Genomic DNA, 16896 nt, shown 5'->3' on the forward strand with positions numbered 1-16896 from the left:
AATTCAGGAATGAAAACAAATCCAATTCCATCGGTGGGTGGATGATGGAACAAAAGGTGCTTGACAATCCACAAAATACAGACAGAACGGATTTTACACAATCCACACATCCCTACTTCATGGTAAGTGTGTATCAGATTTCAGCTGAAGGATCTGTTCACATCAGCAGTGTTTTATATGGGCTGCTGCTAGCCTTAGCAGGGAAAGAGCAAAGTTCATACACTATATCCTGGGAACTGGGTTTCAGTAATTGAATTCATATCTGTGCACAGAATCTCTTTAGAAGGGTATACGTTTTCTGTGGAATTGGTGCAGAGGCAGTTTTATGTTGTGGCTCTTCCTCACTATGGCTGCATACATTACATTCTACTTCATAGTTGGAGTTCCTTTCCTTTCTACTATCATTACTGTATGTCTGAAACTTAGTGTGTATCCACACCATTGAACCAAGTACACGGATGCAATTGCTAAACATCAGAATTTTTATTTAGTTTGTTTAAATTACGCATGCAATTTTTGGGGAAAATATTCAGATTGGAGTTGCTGTAGCTCAGTGGTCAAGCACCTGCTTTGCATCCAGAATGTCCCAGGTTCAATCTATGGCGTCTCTAGGTAGGGCTGGAAAAACCCCTGCCTGAAACCCTGGAGAGCTGCTGCCAGTCAGTGTCGACAATACTGGGCTTAGATGGACCAATCATCTAATTCAGTATAAGTCAGCTTCCTATGTTCCTAAATGAAAATGTGTAAAAGCTATTTCAAGATGAGATGGTACCAAAGAAAAGTGAAATGGATGGGAAAAGGGAGAAAAATGAGAAGGATGTTGGTGTATATACACTGTAACTCAGGGATGGAGAACGTTTGGTCCTCTAGACATTGTTGGACTACAACTCCCATCATCCCTGGCTATTGGCCATCCTGGCTGGGGCTCCAACAACTTCTGGAGGGTCACAGGTTCCCCGCCCTCTAGCCCTATGTCTGAATCCACAGTTAGCGAACCAATAATGACAGGAATAAGGATCAAGTGGGAAGAGTCTCCATATATTTTTATATACTGCACATGTATATGTACAAAAGAGAACTATGAGAATGTGAGTTATGAAGGCTTATTTTTGCGATCTCAGTGTAATGATTTATTACCTTGGCATGGATCCATTAAAGCACTTAAAATGTAAGCGTAAACTTAAGGACAATGCACGGCCTTGTCAATTCCCGCAGGCTTTGGGCCAGGCTCTTTTCTCATCTGAGAAATCCAGCTGAAGTTGAGCACTTTTAAGTCCCATTGATTTCAGTGGGAGAGGCTAACCACAAGGGTAACTATATGCACAGCGTCGCCCTTACATTCTCTCAACTGGTCATTTTGCCTCTGAAATTTCTTATAGTACAGGCAGTACCCATGTTGGCTATGTACCTGTCCATTGCCCCACATGGTGTGATAACAAAGCAGTCACTCTATTCTGAGCTGCAGGGAAATCTTCAGCAAATCCCACAACCATACGGATAGGTAGATATTTCTGTCACTGTTTTAAGTGGCTAGCCTTGTTCTGGAAATGTTCAGAATCTGATTGCAGAATCCTCTAAACTCATATTTCAAGTTTTCCACAAGCCTCCCCAAACCTGGCAGGTACCCAGATACTTTAGAGCCAATTCCCATATGTATATACATTGGTTAAGTCTTGTTAACACAATTCTAGGCTTGATTACACTCAGTGTGTGTGAACTGGTTCCATTGAAGGCTGTTTGAAGTGATATTGGGTGTTGTCTGTCCAGATGGTTCATTCACCATAACATCTCATCAACTAAAGTTGCAGTCCTCAGTGACAAGCATGCCTGTTTAATTTGGTTTTAAATAAATAAATAAATTCTTCAGTTTGTACCTTACTTCAAAGCTCCAAAAGGTGCTTACACTTAAAAATAGATGTAATTATACACAATCGAACAGCTTGTTGGATGTCACCATAAAACAAGGCATGAAGCCTTCTACACAAAAAATTGGCTACATTCCTTAAAGAGTTAGCAACATTAAACCAAAATATCCAACTCCAGTAACTGTATGCAAAATCGCTCCTAAAAAGCCTGCTATTTTTCTAAAAGCCACCACTGACCTGTCCAGACAACCTTTTGCAGGGAGTTCCATAGGCTGTACATCATGACTGAGAAAGCCATAGACATAGGGACCACCTGCCACGTGTCAGACAGGAGGAGGACCTGTAACAAGCCCTCCTCAATAGATCTTAAAACATGAGCAGAATTAATATATGAGCAGGGGAACACAAGACAAGATGCATCTACTCAGCTAACCAAGACCCAACTATTTAGGTCACAAACAGCGTTTCAAATTGTACTAGGTAATTTACTCATTCATTCATTCATTCATTCTGTACTCTATACTGCTTTTCATTTTTTTAAAAAAATCCCAAGATAGTTTACAAGATAAAAACATGATAAAATACCATAAAACCAATCGATAAAACAGTGATAAAACAATAAAATCTCATTAAAATAACCAGGGGTAATTAAAATAAATGGGAGTAATTTACTGACAACCAGTGATGCTCCATAAGGACCAGTGTTAAATGGTCCCTTTTGCCATTCCCAGTTAACAGTCTGGCCACTGCATTCTAGACCAACAGGGGATTACCTGTTCTGGATAGTTTGGAACAGTGCTTGCTACTGGAGGAAGAAAGAGAAAGAGGAAAAACCAGGAGCAGAGAAGTGATGGATGGAGAATGGTTCCTACTAACATACATTTGAAACCTGGGTGGGGCAGAAGCTGCTGGGAAGGCAATTTAGACTGATGGAAATGGTGGGTGGGGAAAGAGTTAAACATCCCACCACCACCTCTGTGCCCCTTAACAGCCTCTCTGGAAGCAGACTTTTCTCTTCAAAAAGGGCCACCAGGCTGCAGGTACATGTGTTAATGTGTAATGTGTAGTTTGGCCCTAAGAAAGAGTATGGTCCTCTCTTTCTCATTTGTAAGGATATGCCAGTGAAAAGGTCACAGAATATCTGGCTGATTTTACTTTTAGCTCCATTGTTTCCATGGGGTCCAGTAGTAGAATTATATGGTTCCTGTCCCCGTTGAGCCATTAGAACAGCATTCCATAGCCTGGGGCCCTCCAGATGTGCTTGACCACAATCCATCATCCCCAGCCAGCACATCTGGAGAGCACCAGATTGGGGAAGGCTGCTTTAGAACATGTCACTGGAGCCTAGCTGGCCATAAACACCCCAGTATTCAAAATTCAGAAACTTGTCCATGAAATGCAAGGAATGGAAGATAATGGCTCTCCAGATCAAAACTAGCACTGTGTTTGCTTAACTTTAAGCAAGGGGGGAACCCGAACAGAATTGGCGGAATGTATTGGAAACAGAAGTATAAATACATTGCCATTGCATAGAAATACAAAATATATATTAATGGTTCCCTTCTAACAGCCTGATCCTGTGAGCCACTGTGCCATCAAACATGCATTTCTCATGGGGTGCAACAGCTGCCACATCAACTAAACCTCATCACTGGAGGAGCAGCATATGTTGATGCTGCTATAGCAACATTTGCCACTATTGCCGTAGTGCCGTCACTCAGAAGCTCAATTCATATGGCAGACACTTGCCCGGATTACCACTTCAAACACAACCATGTGGGCACAGTTATATGTGGCAAGCCCTTTGTGTGAGTCATACAATTCTGGCAATTTTAACCATCACAACACATGTTCTCTTTTGAGGATTTACAATGTGTAGTTAAACCGAAAAGAAATCACCCAAACTGCATGCAGAGCTGCGCACACAAATGGTAGAGACCATTTTTGTATGGTTTCATGTGGGTGGCGGCACATATGAATCTAGCCAAAAGTGGGGTATTGGGAGGGCAGCACTAGGGAAACACATAAATGACATCTTAACCACCCATAGAGCTACGATGTACATCTGCACACACCCAAACAGTGCCAGGGTTCAGCATCATTGGGTACCTGCTGAAGCCCACACCCTTGAAGGGCCCACTCCTAACTCCCTAGAGCCTTCTGGTCCTGCTGCTCCTCCTCACTCACTTGGCCTGTTCACCTTTTGTCTCCAAGCATGTAAGCTGTGACAAAAGTCTCCAAGAATGTAAGCAGCATCCTCCACTTGTCTTGCACCCTTCCTCTGAACGGTTGTGTGGATTTGGCCCAGAGGTAAACGGCAAGGGAACGGGCAGCAGCAGGGCCGGCAGCAAGGGAAGGCATGTTTGGGCACCTGCTGAGGGCCCACACCCCAGCAGGGGCCCATTGACAACACCCCCCCACACCTGCTTGTTCCCCTGCCTCTCACTCTGGCCCAGACAACAGTGGGGGTGAGAAGGAGGAGCAGTAGATGCCACTGCCTACTTGCTCACTGGCTCTCTGCCAGTCAAGCAAGCAAGTGGTAGCAATGATGAGAAAGAGGATCAGGAACAATAGCAGATAATGACAATGGCGGTGAATAAGTAGACACATTGAGGGAGGGGGCAAAACCTGGAGCTGGCACTGGGCAGCAGTGACAGTGGCAAGGAGGAAATGGTCCCACTCAGAAAGAGCTTGCCAGCTGAGGGCATCTTGTCAAAGGGTTCCCCATAAGCTGGAGTTGGCACTGCACCTAAACCACAATCTAGAGAAGCATGAAATGGGAATCACCATGTACAATGGTAGTTTTGATCATTTTTTGTCTAGAAAAAGACTCTTCCAGCATTGGGATACTATTGAAGTCATGTCTTGCACAGGCTTCTCTGGTCATCCTTGTGGCTGTGCACTGTTTATAGAAGGTGACTGTAGTTAGGAGACCTACAGGCTTAAATGATACTCATACACTACCAGAAATGCAACACTGCCTCTTTTATTTCACATACATAAACTGTTCTATATGTAAAGTGTGTTAATTCTAACTTTTCTCTGGGATAAGAAAAGGTTCTGTTTCAGCCTGAGCATGTTATTGGCAATTTACTTTTTCAGAAACGTCTCATTGCCTCAGAAATGTACGTTGGGAGATGAGGTCACGCAATACGTACAGACTTGCTAATAAGTGGTTTCTTGGATGGTGGAAGGCAAATCATAGGTGAACTCTGTGCCTAAACACAAAGGAGTTATCTCAGCTCTTTCTAAACTCTATTCACTTGATATTTAATTACAGTAATGGAACCAGAATGGAATCTGTGAAATTATTGGCTTGACTTCAGCATTTGGACAAAGACCAGAACTCTTTCTTTCTTTTAAACGTTTACCTTTATTTTTCCTACAGGGCTAGAAACTAGGACACTGTTAACAGTGACTTGGAAAATAAATTAGAGTACACCTGCTGAATATTTCAGGTGTATGAAAGATAATAAAAGCCATTTCTCAAAAAGGCAGGTAGGCAAACAACACACGCCTGGTATGTGGTAGGAAAGTGACTCAGACACATAAGGCAGGCAGACATAAAAGAAAATAAAAGTTCATCTGAAACTGCAAGCAATGTGAAATTGTTATCAGAATGAACGTAAGAAGAGCCATGGTGGATCAGACTAAGGGTCCATCTAGTCCAGCATTCTGTTCACACAATGGCCAATCAGCTGTCAACTGGGAATCCACAAGCAGGACACAAGTGCAGCAGCACCTTCCCACCCACGTTCCCCAGAAACTGGTGTACATAGGCATACTGCCTTTGATACTGGAGGAAGCACATAGCCATCAGGACTAGTGGAAACTCCCAATACTAGAAGACATTACTCAGTACACAGTTGCTTGTGAACATTCACATGCAAAAGAAGAACAGCTTTCCAGATGCACATGAAGACTGTAAGAAAGTAAATCAATAAAGTTTTACTCAACCTTATATAAACAAATCACTCTTGTTCCAAAACAAAACAAAAATGAAGCCATAAGTTTTTTTATTATTACTTTTTTTCCTATGTAAAGAAGCAAACTAAATAGCAGGGGTGGGGAACATTTTCCCTGCTGAGGTCAAGACCATCTTCCAGCAGTGGGTCTGGTCAGAGCCAAAAATGGGTGGAGTTACAGGTGTGACTCTTACCTCTACACAACAAGGATGGGGGGAAGACATTTGCAACCAGGCATTCTCCTTCCTGATTTGTGCAAGGCCCCCTCCATCGGCTTTGTAGTTGGGGGACAAAGCGGGTTAGAGAAAATGATATCAATAACCTGGAGAGAGGGGAGTGAGAGGTGTGGCCTGAGGAAATGGGGCATGGCCTGGGTGAGGGAGCGTGGCCTGGGCAGAAATTGGAGGTCTGGACTGACAGCCCTGGAGGTCCATGTTTGGCCTATGGGACAAAGGCTCTCCACTCCTCTATACAGAAATTGGGAAATGAGGGGTGGATATAATCTTTTCCAAGAGATAAGGAAGGTGAGTATATGGGCATGCATAATGAGACTAAGAGATTCAAACTACTGCTCAGGACTGGACAGATTCAAGGAGTTGCCTCCTGTTTCTCGTCTATCTACAAACGTCTTTTATTTCCAAGTGTTTAATCTGCTCACAATCCAATCATATGATGCATTGCTTGGAAGCAAGTCCCAAAGAAACAATCATTACTTACACTTGGGGAAAATCATCCACAGGTTTGGGCCACAGCATCACCAGTATGTGAATGACACATAGCTCTACGTCTGTTTTCCATCTACTAATCCAAGGGAGGCTGTGGAACTCCAGAATAGGTGCTTGAAAGCATTTTTGGGGAGGATGAGGGTGAACAAGCTGACGCTTAATCTAGACAAGATTGGGTGGGGAATTCTGCTGATCTGGATAGAGAGATTCAGCTGGTATTGGACAGGGTTGTGCTCTCCCTGAAGGCCTAAGTTTGTAGCCTGGGAGTTCTTCTCGACTTGTTGCTGTGGAAACACAGGTGGCAGCAGTAGCCAAGAGTGCATTTTGTCAACTTCAGTTGGTATGTGAGCTGTGACTCCATCTAGAGAAAGCGCACCTGGCCCCAGACTGCCCTGTTACTAGACTGCTATAATGTGCTCTATCTAGGGCTGCCTTTGAATATGACTTTAAAACTTCTACTGGCTCAGAATGTGGCCACTTGAGGCCTTGTTGGGGCTAGACTGTCAGATCATATTACACCAATTCTATACCAGCTGCACTGTTTGCCAGTGCATTCCTGGGCCCATTTCCAAGTGCTGGTTTTGACCATTAAAGCTCTAAATGCTTTGCGTCCAGTCCAGGTAGTTTGAAGGACCAGCTACACCTGTATCTACCTGCCCATGTTTCTTACTGATCTTGGCCAGCAAACTTACTTAGCGTGCAATCCTACGCATGTTTAGACAGGAAAAAAAAAGTCTTACAACTTCTAGCATGCCCCAGCCAGCATGGCTGGCTGTGGCATGCTGAGAATTGTAGGACTTTTTTCTGTCTAAACAAGAAAAGGATTGCACCCTTAAGTGCTCACCAAATGTACTGATGTGGCCAACAAGAAGGGCCTCCGGTGATTATCTAAAACATGGGCAGGTAGATATGGGTGTAGCTGGTCCTTCAAATGGCCCCTATCTTATGGAATTCCCTCCCAAGAGATACAACTGGCCTTATCTGTGGCTACTTTTAAGAGGATTTTAAAAAGCAAACAACTCATTTGGTTTCCCTGGCTTTTAATTGAAAACTGTTACGTTATCTGCTTCCAACAGATATTTTGAAATTGTATTTTACTGAAATTTGTTTTATTTAAAATTGTTTATATTCCACACGATTTTATTAATATGCTTGTAGTGTTTTTATGTTTTAAGACTGTGGCCAAATAAATGGATTTCAAAAACAAATATTACTACCAAGTAATGTGCTTTGGATTGCAGTGTCAGTGCCTCACCATGTGTCAAACTGCGAAAGAAGAATGTCCTTGTGCCCTTGAATAAAATGTTAACCATAGTGGTCACTGAAATGTTTGGATACCAGTTTAATTTAGGCTGTGTAAATACCTAGAAATACCTTGCGGCAATATAAGAACCACTGACTCCAACACAGCTGTAGATGGACATCCTAGTAAATGCTTGGAAATATGCAGAATTTGTGATGATAAATTTCTTTTTTGTTTACATCTGCAGGTATTTCTTCCAAAATCCAACTTGGATTTTTAAAGTGAGAACAGCATAGTTGGTACTTCATTGTGACTACATTTATTCTTTCAACATATAGTCCAACAAGAACTTTAAATCCTGACGCATTCAGTTTTTAGCTCTGGGTCAAGAAGATAGCCCGATGCAAAAGAGGACAAGCTGTTTAGAAGAGGGAATTTCATGCAAGTTCTGTTGGCTGACATTCGCTCTTCTAGTGAATGTACAGGAGCCTTGTCCTTTTACCTGTGGCCACCCTACTCAGAGTTGCATTAAAATGTAATTTTCTAGCTAAAACTCAAGCTATTTCTTAATTAGGAATCAAATTTGTATACGTTGATTTAACAGGGCCTCCATTTCTCCATGCTCTTTCACAGCATGGCAGTTGTAGAATTTAATGCATTCTAACTTAAACGTATTAGTTAACAACAACCACTGCATTGTTTACATCCATTCATTTTGCTTTGACTTCTCTTTTATTACACGTAAATACAAAATTGTAGCTATAAAACAGCAAAACATTGAACTTGCTTGTTTGCCTTGGCATGGATGAAGACAAAAACATCACTATAAAAAGGTTATTTTCTGTTTATTTTTTAAAAGTTAATTTAGTGCTTCTGTAAGTTGCTGACTTGGCAGTGAGACTGTTAGCAGACAAAGCGGACTTGTGGACAGAGCAAACCAAGCTTCAAATGAATGCATGGATATGTCTCAGAATCTTTGGTGGCAGAGGAGGGGAAACTGACACTAATAGGGTTTATGATCTTTGGAGCAGATCCACACTGATCTCCTAACTTTTTAAATGGCAACACAAGTCTAATGCTTACTTACACACAGTGGGTTGGAGCAAAACTTAGTCATACTTAGAGCAGATCCATTGGTAATACTTGGACACTGGAGGGGGAGGGGAGGATCTGGGGCAAGGTGTGGGAGGAGTTGGAGAGGCTCTGGATCATCAGGATCTGAAGCCATCCCACAGGAAAGGGGTATGGGGTAGGATTCTGAGGAGGAGAGAAACTTGGTGGCCACAACTGTGGGCTTGGCTAGCAAGGCCAACCCAAAATGTAGGTCTCCTGCAAAACACACATGCAATACATAACAGGCTTAATGGATTAAAAGCCATAAAAAACCTAAGCTAATGTTAAGAGAACTAATGCCCAGTGTTGAACAAGATTGTTAAGGTAACAGTGACACGTCCTTCATTGTGACACGTCCCCATGCTGGCTGGCCTTCTAGAAGTCTTTGGTGAAAGTAGGTCTTTGAGGGCTGTAAGGAGATAGAGAGATAGAGTTAGAGAGCTGGAGTGAGTTAGGGACTTAGAGGGACGTATTAGAGCAAGTTAAGAAGAGCTGTTAAAAGTTAGAGAGTTAGAAACAGTTGTTAGAATAGGTTAAAAGAGTTAAAACAAGTTAGAGATTTATAGATAGTTATTAGAGTTCATTATAAAGCTAGTGAGAGTTGTTAGAGTGAGAGATAGTGAGCCTGTTCACACATGCAGGGGGAGAGGTTAGGGTAACTAGAGAGAGGGAGGGAGTTAGTGAAACCACACTGTACAGGCCCACCAGACGATTGCGAAACCACATGGTGCTTTGTGGTTCCACTAACCATGCCTCTCCCTAGTTACCTGGTGATCTTCCTGGTGTGATTATCAAACATCTCGTTGTCCTCTGTGGCGCGAAGGGCCTCCTGGAGGCCGCTCTAGTGGCCAAAATGGCCATGTGACCATAGAGAAGGTCTACAGCTAGAGCGTCACAGGCAGTGGCAGATGCAGTAGCCGGTGAACTCTATGGTCATGGCTTGGAAATTCTCTGAAGCCCGTTTTAACCACCAGGGAGCCCACCGGACAACACAATAAGCCACTCGGGGGCCCTTAACCCTTATGCAAGGGGGTGGTTAGTCAGGGTGGCTCACTAACCATGGGGAATGTGGTTTTCTCCCCACACGACACACAAAGCCACTGTGATTAGTGGAAATTTCCTAATCCTCATGGCTTCACATTACGTGTGAACAGGGCCAGTTAGAGGGAGTCACTCAGAGAGGGAGTGTTAGGGAGAGAAACAGAAAGCTGTATATCTTTAAAGATGTAGGATTTTAAAGATCCTTTAAGTAGGATTTCTTGGTGGTTTCTATATTCTAGTTCTACCACTATCTGTGATCATTTGGAACACCAGGGGGAACTTTCCCTCCCCAGCCATGGCCAGGTGATAACTGCAAGACTGCTTTAAATGGTTCAAGCTCCAGGTTTTGGAGGGCCTTTGGACAGGAGGTCCTCAGGAGTCCAACTCCTTGCTGCTTTCAACAGTGTGCCACTCGGTTGCCATCTCCCTCTGGGCTGAATGTGCATCCTTGGCCAACAGGAGTGAAAAGTGGCACTAGCTGTTCCTTCTTCTCCCTCCTGTAGTTTCTAGTTCACTTTCTAGCAGCTGGCCAACACAGATCTTCAGAATTCTGGACCACGTGGAAAGCCTTCATGGATACAGGAGGCACCCCTATTTAGACAGTCATCCTCCAGAAATAGAGGGTAATGAATGCTACAAAGGAGAGGGGTGGAGTTAACGTTCTTTCCCTGGTCATGTTTTTGCCCTATTCACTCCTGAATAGGGTTTGTTTGTCTATATCTTCCACCTTTCTAGCCAGAACTAGTGAAGAAGAGGATCTTCCAGCAGGTATTCACATTTCAGACATGGGGAAAGGTGCCCAAACCACTAAAAATCCTTTCCAAGCAAAGGTAACTCTGCCAGATATCTGATCACCTTGAATTTGTCCTCGCACCAGATAGAACAAAGTGTCACATTGGGCCTTAATTTGTTGATAGGAATCTTGATGGGAATCAAGAATGACAACTTTGGTCATTGGGAACAACCACACTTCAGTTTTCTATCTCTCAGCATGGCCCACAATTCTTTATTTGGCAAAAACAAACCCCACAAAAAGTGACCTCTCTTCTTCATCCTCAAGTTGGTTCAGGGAATGTAACAAAGGTAATCTGGTCTTTGTGACTCATATCTGCCCACTCTACAACCTGGTCCAATGGTAGAGAAGTATAAAATGGCCAAATTTTCCACCAGGCTTAATGACAGGAGTCCTTTTAGTAGCTTATTTTAAAGCTGAAACCCATGAAACCACCATAAGTAGACAACTTCTTGCCTGGTGCCATAATCCAGACCTCAGATGATTCAGACGTTGAGCTTGAGAAACAATCTACTGGTGGAAGTCTTGAGGTGATGATAACTCCCAGTCCATATTCATTGTGGCAGGGACATAATGAAGATGTTGCTGGGGATTTCCTTGTGCAATCAGTCAAAGAGTTTCATCAGTTGTGTGTCACCTGTCTCTCTCTCTCTTCAACCAAAGTCTAAATTGCCGTGTCATTAGTGAACTACGTGGCACGAAGGCACTCTTTGTAAAGCGTATATAGACCAGAGATGGGCAACTGCTGGCCCTCCAGATGTTTTGGCCTTCAACTCCCTTAATCCCTGACCACTGGCTATGCTGGCTAGAGCTGATGGGAGTTGTAGGCCAAACCATCTGGAGGGCCACAAGTTGACCACCCCTGCTTTAGGCAAGCCAAAGGGGAGATAGTGGGTAACTAGCATGTGTTTTTCTTTCCCACCCACCCACCCTTCTGTACAAAAAAGTGGGAATAGGAAGGAGCCGCTATACTATGCTACATTTAAAAAAAAACAAAACTGCACAGCCGTCCCACCCCAACTTCAAAACCATTAATTTTCACCCTCAACCTTTGAAAATCCCCTTATTTGGGAGAGAGAGATTTTCTGCCCCCTCCCCTATTTGACTAATCAACCCAGTTCATCAAACCAAATAACAGGGATAATTATGACTAAAACAGATCAAATAATGCAGTTGGACCTTGAACAATGCCTTCCTTGTTAAAGAATTACAGTGTCCTCCACCTAAGTCAATAAAGCTGTTTTTGTCTTTTCTCTCACCCAGATGAGGTGATTTGCAAGGACCTTGAGGCTGAAGGCAAGCATCCCAGGACAACCTAACTTCAAGTGCCATCCCGTTGAAATTACATCCGTATGAGCCACTGCATGCAGCAAGCAATACATTCCAGATGGCTGGCAGCCATAATCAATGTTTAATTAAGAAAATTCTTTGCTTGTAGGGTTGTCCGTTGCAGGGAAGTCTGGCTCTTCTTGGGTCCACCAGATCCCCATGGCACCCCCAACTTGGCACGCACTTGCGAGCCAAGCTGTGGCTAATTTCCCGAAAGTTAGGAACTTTATCGGCTTTCTAAAAAATGGTGGAAGTGGCGATTTGCACAAAATTGCAGATGTAACTATTTGTAAAAATCATGGTTTGCGCAAAGTTGTAGCCATAAATAATGCTATTTATTATGGCCATGATTTTTGCAAATATTTACACCCACAATTTTGCACAAATATGAAAAACTGCGAGCTGGCCTGACTCATCATATGACAAGTCAGGCCACATCATGGATGATCATGATTGAGTCTGGGGCCAAGCTGGTGAAAACTCACTGGTTTTCACTCACCCACAACTGGTTTCCTTCAACATCTCTATTTGCTTGTGGCCAACATTATATTTCAACTGGGGTTATGTGGGGAGAAAAAGGGAAAGCACCAGCCTTCCTGTTTCCCTATCCCCCTATATTGGCCTATCACCAACCAGATGCTCCCAGGAAACCCACAAGCAGAGCATGATTTAAAGGAAATATCCCTTTCTTATTGCTGCTCCCAGCAGCTGATATTCAGTAGCATACTGCCTGAAAAATCTCCCATGTCAGCTACACTTTCTGCAGGCCTTGCCCAAAAGTTGAATCCAGGACCTCTTGCACAAAAAGCAAGAATCATGTCCCTAGACTAGCAAGCCTGACTTGTCACCAATTCCCCAATGCCACCTTCCTAAGTAAGCTTACACATGAGTAGTTCCACTGACTGCTGTGGTTTAGTAATTCACTGATGATTAATGATTATTATTTGAATAATTCATTGGTGACCATTTCTATGATTACATTTACTTATATAATGATACAATAACTTTTGATGGAAACATAGTGATAGCAAATAAATGATGAAAATAAAATAAATATAGATCTGCAAAACAGCTACTAATTTCTTCACCTAAAGAAGAAAGCAATCACGGTGGATGGGTTTAAATTAAGGATATTTAAATCACTTATGTGTAGCCTGATTCTGTGCACATGGGGATGAGCAGTTTAATCCTCTTTTTCCAGTGCATGGTGGTCCCAGTCCTACTTTAGGCCTCATATCCTTACATTAGAGGGGAAAAAAGATAACCCTCAACTATATGCTACACGATGGGTGTAAAGTGTAGTTTGGCTTTTATATCTGGTTAGACACAAGAGACAAATTCTGTTTGGCTCTCTTGGTATACATCCAAGACTACTAAGCAACTTCATTTACTTGAAGACAAAGAATCTAGAACTTTCCAAAAGCAGGGGCTCATAATTACTAGACTACATAGCAATGGCAACGACTCTGGTTCTGTAGGGGCTGTGATTCCATTCAGGGTTTAATTACCACCAGCCAAAACTCTAGTGGCTCTATCCAAGGCCCTGAAAGGTGCTATCCAAGGTCCTGAATGCGATCCCAAAATGGGTTCAACACATTAGATAGTACCTTTCAGCACCTTGGATAGAACCAGTAGCAATTTGGCTGGTGGTAACTAAAATCCTATATGGAATCACACCCCTCCGGAACTGGAATCACCAGCCGCCACTGCTAAATAGTATTTTTAAATGCGTTAGAAAATAAATTGCCATTATGTTTGGTTAACAGAATGATCCCAAACTGAACAAGGCCAAAAAATGCCAGCCTGAGCAGTTGACAAACAAATAAAACTTTGTGTCTGTGCCCCAAAGTAAGGAAAAGTAAGATAATTTAATAAAACTGCTACTACCTTTCCTCCCTTCCTTCTGAATCCCACCTGGCTGCAGCAGTGCTGGCCTAAGACCAGAAGTTCCAATAATGAAGAAGAGCTCAAGTTCTCAGATCTCCAGTTCCCATTCTCCCATGCTCTGAAGCCTCATGGTGAGGGGGACCTCTTCCTTTTATAGTTTCTGCGCTCCTCCCTGGCAATCCCTGAAGGAGGGAAAAATTCCGCACCCTCTCCTATAAAAGATGAGAAAGTCACAGGCTGAGGCAGAGGGACAGCTCAGCCAGCCAGCAGTTGGTTGTCCTCCTCCCACCCCTTCTTGCTCAGGCTGTGTCACATCTTCATCACGTGCACTTTCCCAGTCAGGGAAAAAGGGACTTGCCTTGCCCTGACCTCTCCTCCTCCTCTTCCTCCACTGCTCTCCCCCAGCCAAGGAGAGCTCTTGTCTTTCTGATTCCTCCAACTCCTCCTCCATTCCCAAAGGGCGTCTTCTTGTCACTGCCTCCACTCTCCTCCTGGCCTTCAGATATGCCTGCTCATACAGGGGCAGGATGAGGGTGAATCGCAGCATTCCAGTAACTGGCCACACTTCCTGCAAGTGTGGCTGGCACTGGAACACTGCAATTCACGTCACCCTTGTTGTGCTGCTGGGTCGGGAGGAGACCGGTGGAGCCATGGAGCTTCTAATAGGATGAGACTCTTGTTTACGGGGACTGCGACACATCGGCTTCAGGCTATATATGGCCCTGGAGCCAGGGTAGGGTGGCAAATTCTGAATCACTGAAAAAGAGGAAGTGCAACATCAAAAATGAGAACAAAAGGGGACACAGTTTTAATAAAATGTGCATTTGCTAATGTACATGTATAGATGCAAATTTACAGATTATTATTAAAATGTAAATAGAAATACAGTACATCACTATGCTGTGGAAGACTGTGGCCAGATGACCTGTGTGCCTGCCTAGTCTGCCTGCTCTCTGGGTGCTAACGGGTGATGGCCACCAGTTCTTATTTATTTATTTATTACATTTATATCCTGCCTTTTTTCCTCCTTAAGGAACCCAAGGCAGCATACATAATTCTCCTCCTCTCCATTTTATCATCACAACAACAACCCTGTGAGGTAGGCTGGGCTGAGAGTCTGTGACTGGCCCACAGTCACCCAGTGAGCTTCCATGGCTGAGTGTGAGTGGGGACTAGAACCCGGATCTCCTGACTCCCAGTCCAACACTCTAGCCACTACACCACACTGGCTCTTATGGTTCATTATCTTTAAACTGGAACTGAATAGGACCGCCCTTCAAATATAGAACACCTTCAAACAGAGGACTGTCCTCTGTAAAAGAGGATACATGGCCACCCTAGCCCAGCGACATTTTATAAAAGTGAAATGCTGATGGTTAGGATTGTAACCCTAATCATACTTACTTGGGAAAAAGTTATATTAAAGACAGTAAGACATGCTCCCAAATGTATTGTCTTAACATTCCTAGAACACAAAACTCAAAGCAGTTGCTTTGGATTGGAGTCGCCTTAGACACGAAAGAGACTACGTGACAAATATTGTCTTGAGTAATGTCACCTATAGAAAAAAATAGTCAATAAATGAAGGAAAGGCTGTCTTTCAGAGTTATGTGGGTCACAAACTATATTTAGAGAACACACCCTATTCACTAGGTCCTTAAGGAGGCACTAAGCCTCTCCCTTTCCTTTCCCTCCTTTGTCTTAAAGATAGGATTTCCCATATAGCGCCCATTTACCCACCCATAAAGAAGGACAACAATTAGTATTTTACTATTGTGGATTTGCCTACAAGGCAAGGGAGTAATTGTTTTGATGTTTGGCTGCATGTCTCCAAGTGCAGCTAAGTTCTTCTTAACAACATTTGTTCCACATGGCAACAATCCCTGCACAGTTGAGCTAACAAAAGCTTTCTTGTTATATATAGTGTCATGTTCTCATCACCCAGTTCACCCACCTGTTCAGAAAAGGATTGCTGGCAGGAATCTTGTATGTACAAGCCCACCGGAATGGTCACTTCTTAGCTGGTGTCACTTGTTTGATCTAGAGTTAAAAAGTCACACTTAAATAGTTGATCCTTGGTGAAAAATTCTAAGCTTAGAAATGTTTCTTTTCTTTGGAGAGCCTGTGCATGGAGAATGGCATAGGTATGGGAGAAACCAGAGCAACACTGATCATTTTCACTGCAGGAGTCAGCAGCTCCTTTTGGAGCCAGTTTTCTCTAGAAATTATCATGGAAGTCTGGTTTGCTTTGTCTCTTGACAAAGAGCCCTGTGCTCAAAATGTGTTGGGATTGATAATTTTTTTATAACAGAGATAGGCAACCCAGTGTCCTTCAGATCTTTTGGACTGTAATTCCCATAAGCCCCAGGTAGCATGACCAATGGTCATGCAAACTTTATAAACAGACAATCTCCTGGCTAAGCAGCCAGAAGTATAAAACAGCAGAGCAAGTTAGGCCATGCTTCTAACCAAATGAAACCACTACTACTACTAAACATACTGAACATGCTAGTCTTATACACAAGAAACCCAAGCTAAGAGGAAAGATAATTGGCTAGGCAACATCCTCTCCCTTGTGACCTCCAGTTGCATCCAAGGCTCTCTTATACATCTGGAACTATTAATTAGCACCCTGTGTGACCCCTGTTGCTGCATCTAGTTAAAAAGAGGAAGAAGAAATTAAACCTTATCTTGCACGTTTATTTGGTAGGATCCCCTCCAATCACTACTCCAACAAGTATAATGCAGTTTTGTATGTTCCACACTGGCGTGGACATCTCAGCCAGCAGACTTTAGTTGCCATTATAGGGTGGCCAATTGGCAGTTATTTAATGCAGTATTATATTTTTAGAGAAGGGTGGGAGGCACTATACAACAAAATGTTTTGGGCCAGTCCTGGCCAATTTGGTTAACTGAAGGTGTTCAGTGACTGCAG

General features: G+C 43.2%; 1 long non-coding RNA gene across 1 annotated transcript in view; it reads left to right on the forward strand.

Moving 5' to 3' along the window:
* Positions 1-13139, forward strand: part of LOC146352414 (uncharacterized) — an 82869-nt gene extending 69730 nt beyond the window's left edge. The window contains exon 3 of the long non-coding RNA XR_014787366.1: positions 12009-13139. This is a non-coding gene — a long non-coding RNA (uncharacterized LOC146352414). The remainder of the gene's footprint in view (positions 1-12008) is intronic.
* Positions 13140-16896: the final 3757 nt, after the last annotated feature.

This window comes from Heloderma suspectum, chromosome 2 (assembly GCF_057233095.1).
Source record: "Heloderma suspectum isolate Gila_16-S chromosome 2, 16-S_ref, whole genome shotgun sequence".
NCBI classification, from domain to species: domain Eukaryota; kingdom Metazoa; phylum Chordata; class Lepidosauria; order Squamata; family Helodermatidae; genus Heloderma; species Heloderma suspectum.